Source organism: Petaurus breviceps, unplaced genomic scaffold (genome assembly GCF_028583685.1).
Source record: "Petaurus breviceps papuanus isolate PSGF00001 unplaced genomic scaffold, PetGlider_PUasm1.0 76, whole genome shotgun sequence".
Classification (NCBI taxonomy): domain Eukaryota; kingdom Metazoa; phylum Chordata; class Mammalia; order Diprotodontia; family Petauridae; genus Petaurus; species Petaurus breviceps.
In genome coordinates, this window is record NW_027186473.1 from 19,950,649 (window position 1) to 19,957,391 (window position 6,743).

The following is a 6,743-nucleotide window of genomic DNA, read 5'->3' on the forward strand; positions in this document are numbered from 1 at the left end:
TTTTTTCAATTCTGTTATATTAAATCCAGTTAATTTTTCATTGATTGAAAGACACCTTGGTTTTATTACATTTTCTAGGCACTTGCAGTCATTAATAATACTTACAGAGTCATAGCAGCAATTGAGAGAAATGTGTTGATTCATGTCAAAGCCATTTTAAAAGATATTACATTTATTTTTATTTAAATTTGTCAATTTCTTCTGTGTGTCTTTATGTGTATACACACATATATCTGGGTATATCAGAATATTTAATCATAAAATCCTTCTGCTTGTGAAAAATTTCATCTACTTCTACTATTTATATGATCTTCATTTTAGATTGTCATATATGAATATACCCAAGAAGTGTTATTAAGAAAAAAAACAGCCATCTATCCATACATTTCTATAGCATCATCATGCGGAATTATGAAAATATGGAAGTGACCTAAATGTTAAACTATAATGAATGGTTAAATAAATTGTGGTCCATTAATGTAATGAAGTTTTAGAATGTCAATAAGACTGATGCATATTATATGTCGAGTGTGTGCATGCATGTTTGTGTGTGTGTGCTTGCATGTGTGTGTATAAAAAGAAGGAAAGATCTATATACAATTATACAAAGTAGAATTAAAGTAGAAGCAAATAATGAAGGAGATACTTAATTGTTTAAGACATAATAAGTGCTACCACATGAGAGGAAAAGTGAATGAAGATGAATAGACATACAAAACAATACTAAAGGAGGCTTTGAAGAAATGATAAAAGTTACTTTATATACTGAAAACAAGTTAAGTGTAAATAGTTAATAAAAGTTGAATTTATTTCATTGATGTTCAATAATTTTAATGAAATATTCAGTTTAAGATGATTACTTTTAGAGTTCAGAATCTACAGCTGTTTATAGCCTGTTTGTATTATGATATTGTATATAACACAATGTATCTATAAATATTCAGATACCAGAGCATCATGATACCTTGGTATCAGTATAACTCCCAAGAAGAAATGGAGAACAAGAATTTTACCAAAGTTCTCTAAATTCTCTATTATATTATATTTAATCCATATCCATATGATATAAAAATCAACAGGGAAAAAAGCAGAAAAATATAGTCACTCAGATTTTTTTCTTCATTATGTCAAATGTCTACATGCTTGAAAACATCAGAATGAATGGAATTTCTAACACATTTCATGTAGCCTTCCATAGAAAACAATGAAACAGTCTTACTTAGAATTTTAGAAATTATTTTTCTGTCTTTAATATTATCTTATTACTTATATTATAATAATGTAAACTATATCTTTTCAGTAAATAATTTAAGACTTTCTAAATTAGGAAAAAAAACTAATTTTTTATGCTTACATGGCAGACAAAAATTGGTTTAAAACAATAAAATTCCATAAAATGCTTTAATACTTTAAAGACTTGACATTTTGTTAGTGCAAGAACTCCCATTGACACATATCACAAAACTTTTTTTTTTTTTACTTTCTGGAATTCCACCATTTTCTACTTTTTTGTAGAAGACAAAAATCTAGTAAAGAGCAATGTAAAGAATTCTATTAGAGTGTAAATTCTTTGAGTGCAGGAACTGTCCTTTATATCCTTAGAACCAAGGGATGGGTTTTATATGGTAGTTGCTTGGTAGACATTTGTTGAGTAATAATAATAATAATAGTCAACATTTATATAGTAATGACTGTGCTAAGCACTTTATAATTACTATCTCATTTGATTGAGTAGAGAGTCTTTGAGAGTTTCTATGTAATATAATGAAAATCAAAACCAAAAATATGTTGACATTTCCTGAAGTTGCTTGGAGTGGGCTTCTGTCAATATATAGTCTTTAACTGGGCCCATATTTGAAGCCTTTCCCACTTTTGTAGGACCTATCAAGGTTTTTTATTCTATAGGTATAGCATTCAAGAACCCAATGTCACTTCCATGCCATGATGAAATATCAGAGGACTCTACCTATCTCATCACCCAAAATATCCAATCACTCCTGTAGTCATTCGACTTTTTTTCTTTTAATTCATCTCTGACATATTATATACAAAGTAAATTATCTATTAGCTAGCCTTTTCTTGTTGCCCACAACCATACCATAAAGTCTCCTATCCTCAAGTTTCATTAGACGGTATCATCCCTGCTGACTATATTATTCTCTGTTTATATCATCTCTTCTCTTCTCAGCTAAACTTGAGAAAGCCTTTTTATATTCCTTGCCTTTATTCTTTTCTTCTCACTATTCTAAACCTTCTGCAATATAGATTCTAACTTCATCAATCAATTAAACTACTCTTTCCAAAGTGACCAATGATTTCTTAACTACTAATAAGATGTCTTTTTCTTAGTCTTCATTCTTCTTAATCTTTCTTTATGCTTTTGACTCTGTTGATCGCCTTCTCTACCTTTATCCTTTCTCTTCTGTGTGGGTGTATGGGTGTGTGTGTGTGTGAGCATGTAGGTGCACATGTGTGTGCATAAGTATACATTGTTCTTTACTGACTCTCCTCCTGTCTGACCATTCCTCAGTTTCCTTTGCTTGAGTTTCATCCATGTCAAGTTCCTTAGCTTGTTAGGTCTGTTAGCTCTGTTCTTGTTCCCCTTTCTTTTCTTTTTATATTCTTTCATTTTATTATCTCATTAGCTTCCATTGACTCAATTATCAACTCTGCATATGTAGGTATATATATCTAACCCAAGATTTTCCCAGGCTCCAGGCTTGAATTATCAACTGCCTATGGGGCATTTTGAACTAGATGACCCATAGGCATAAGGTCATAGCTGGAGGAAACCTTAGAAGCCATCCAGTCCAACCTATACATTTTGCAGATAGAACCAGAAGCCCAGAGAAGTTAAATGAGTTGCTTCTGATTGAGTCTTAGGTAAGCAAATGACCCAGTTATATTTGAATCCACTGTCGCATATTCCAATTGAAGTATTTTTTTCCAGTATGCCTCAAACTTAGCACATCTAAAATGTAAAGCATATTTCCCCCTACATCTTCCCCTCCCTGCTACTTTATAGAGTTCCACTACCCTTCCATTCTATCAGACTCACAATCTTTGGTGACTTTCTCAATTTCTTACTCCCAATTACCCCACATAAATCCCGTTGATTCCATCTCTATAACGTTTCTTGTTTCTATGTGTCCTTTTATCAACTTTCATAGCTACCATCCTAGTTTAGACCTTCATCACCTCTCACTTAGATTATTGCCAAAGCCTCCTAATTGTTCTTTCATCGTCTAGAATTTCTCCAGTCCAATTCACCCTCTGAACAGCCCCTAAAGCAATTTTCTTAAAACATGTATCAGATCATGAGATTCATCCCACTCAGTAAATTCTAGTGACTTCCATTTTTATCAAATATAAAAATGTTTGAGATTTAAAGCCTTTTACAAGGAGATACCCTCTCTACCTTTCAACACTATCACTTCTCATCTCTTCCTCTTGGAATCCCTGTTTTCCATCAGGCCAAAGCTCAAGAGAGACCTTCTGTAAGAATCCTACCCTGGAGACTGCCTTCCCTCACTACCTCCCCACCTCCAACTGAAACTACTTTTTCCTCTAAGGTTACTTTGTACTTACTTAGTATCTTCTATCTATTTACATATGTACATATTGTCTCCCCCATTAGAAAGTAAGCTCTTTGAAGGCAGGATTGTTTTAATTTTGTTTTAGTATCTTCAACAGTTAGTCCAGTATTGAGCATATAGATGCTTAATAGATGCTTATTGATTAATTCCAAGTAGGTACTTAAGTACTTGATAAATACTAATGAATGAACAAATGGGTATATGAATGAATGATCAAATTTTCCACATATGTGGATATATTATACATATATTTATTTATACAATATATATATATATATATGTAAAACAGGCAATTCTTTGAAATTTGGTTCTCTAAAAAAAAGATCATAAAGTTTTCTGTCAAGAAAATATGTGAAAAAAGAAACCATTGGTAAATTCAATTTGAAATTATTGAAAATGCTTTAATGGACATGCAGCCTTGACATAATGTCAGTGAAGTTTCTTTTATCCTGTTTGTGGCTTTTGACTCTGCTTCACATTGCAGTTTAATGCATTCTGTGTTGAGAAAATTTAACCCAAATGAAACCAGTGCATTTCTTCCTTTGTTTGAAATGACTAGTCAGCATAGAATAATCAAATGAGATTTACTTGAAAAGTTTCACACAAGGACAGAATATTTTTACAAAGTGAAAATAATGCATATCTTGGCATATATTTTTATGGCATTAATATTTAAATTATATTCATGAAAGGACAATAGCAGACTTTGCACAATAATTTCATGTAGTTTTTATGATGGTTCTACTTTTTCAAAGCTAAGGTACAGCTAAATATACAAAATAGATTGGAGATAATTTATTGAAATCTGTCAAATTTATTGTAATACGAATCAATGAACATTTATTAAGGTCTTACTTTTTGCAGCATACTATGTTAGGCACTAACGATACAAAGACATATATTTTCTCAAAGACCTTGCCATCTAAAAGGTGGGAAAAGGTATATGCAGAAAATGACCACAATGCAAGGTAGACTAAAAGTTCTGGGCAGAAATCAAAGGCTGCTTAGAGAAATTTGAGAATAAGAGATAATATTACCATTAGAATGATAGTAGGACAATAGCACATAGAACTAGAAGCAACTTTGGAAATCATCAAATCCAAGACCTTCATTTTACAGATAACTAAACTGAGCTTCACAGAGGTTAAATCCCTTGCCCAAGTTAGTCACCTGGCTTTACAGCTAGCTGGAAAACAGTTGGGCTATGTTGGACTTGGAGTTAGGAAGACATGAGTCTAAATCTTGTCTCAAACATTTAATAGGTGTGTAATGCTGGGCAAGCCACTTAATACTTTCTCCACCTCAGTTTCTTAATCTGTAAAATGGGGATAATAATAGCACCCACTCTTCACAGGTTGGTGTAAGGATCAAATGAAATAATTTTAAAGCCATTTTGCAAGCCTTAAAGGCATTTGTAAATGCTAGCTATTATTAATAGATAGCCTATTATAATTTATTGTACAATTGTTTCCAAAATAACTGGTTGTTTGAATTCAACTTGCTTCCCAATGAAGAAAAAACCAATCCAATTTGGTAACTATTTATTGGGGGGGGTTTGAGGGGGAGGTAAAAATATCTCAGATGCTGTTATAAGTGCAACAGAAGCATAATATATAATTTTAATTTTCAAGGAGGCAACTCCTTGAAGGAAAAGAAAGAATTCCCTATAAGAAACAATTCACAATAGAAAATGAAGTGATAAAATTATGAGGAAAATATTATTTAAAAAAACTATAAAAAATCCCAAGGAAAGGAATTGGAGCAGTCAGGAAGGACTTCTCAGAAAAATATCTTCTTATTCCACATACTGAAGAATAGAAGTAATTTAACCAGGCAGAGAGAAAGAAGCATATTCTAGTTTTGGAGAAAAATAATGGAGTATAAAAGAGCAATGATGAACATATGATACACAGAGCCAGTAAAACGAGCAGGACAAAAAACTCTGTAGAATGTTTTCTCTTTTGTTACTTTTCAATCATTTATAATTTTTGGATTTATTTCCCCTCTCCTTTTTTGAGTAGATGATAGTATGCTTAGACAAGGCTATGTAAAAGGGAAGAGGAATAAGGAGAATCTTATCTATCCCCAATACTCCTAATATTTGAGGCTGTACATGCAAATTCTTACAGAAAGAGTTTGTATTTTTGGCATTTTGGTGAATACATGATTTAATCAGTTTTTTCTCCACCAATGCAAGTTGGAAAACTTCCATGCCTTCTCATTCTTTTGAATTCTTGCCTACATTTTCCCATAAATTTGATCTAGAAGAATCTATGCTTTATTTTTCAATCATTCAAAATGCTTTTATTAAGAATAGATGTCAGGGGACAGCTAGGTCATGCAGTGAATAGAACACTGGCCCTGGAGTTGAGGAACTGATTTCAAAACTGACATCAGACACTTAACATTTACTAACTGTGTGACTTTGGGCAAGTCACTTAACCCCAATTGCTCTGCCTTCCCCCTCTTAAAAAAAAAGACCAAAAAAAAAAAAAAAAAGAATAGATGTCAGACACTGTGCTCAGTAATGGCTGGAGATGCAATGACAAAAACCAAAACAATTCTCCACCCTAAGGATTTTATGTTCTATCAGAAACTATGTACAAATATAAGTGAATGAAAATACCAAAAAAAAAAGTAAATAAGAGATTATTTCAGTTGTACAGAGGCAGGGGCAATGATGGGAAATGAGAATGGTAAAGGTGAGGGAAGGTATCCTTTGGAAAGTAGCATTTGAACTGAACTTTGAAAGAAGCTATGGATTCTAAGAGGTGAGGAAGGAGTGCATTGTAGACAGAGAATAGCCCATGCAAAGTCATGGAGCCAAGAATGAAATGTTTTGGGATTGGAACAGGAAGAAGGCCAATTTGGCTAGAGCAAAGAGTTAAAGAAAAGTAGTGGTGTATATTTATTATGAAAATATAGTCTGGGGTGGCTAGGTGGTACAGTGAGTAGAGCACCAACTCTGGAGTCAGGAGGACCTGAGTTCAAATCAGAGCTAAGACACAACACAAAAACTAGCCATGTGACCTTGTGCAAGTCACTTAATCCCAATTGCCCTACCTTCCCTCCTCCAAAAAAGCAATAGATAGATAGATAGATAGATAGATAGATAGATAGATAGATAGATAGATAGATAGATAGATA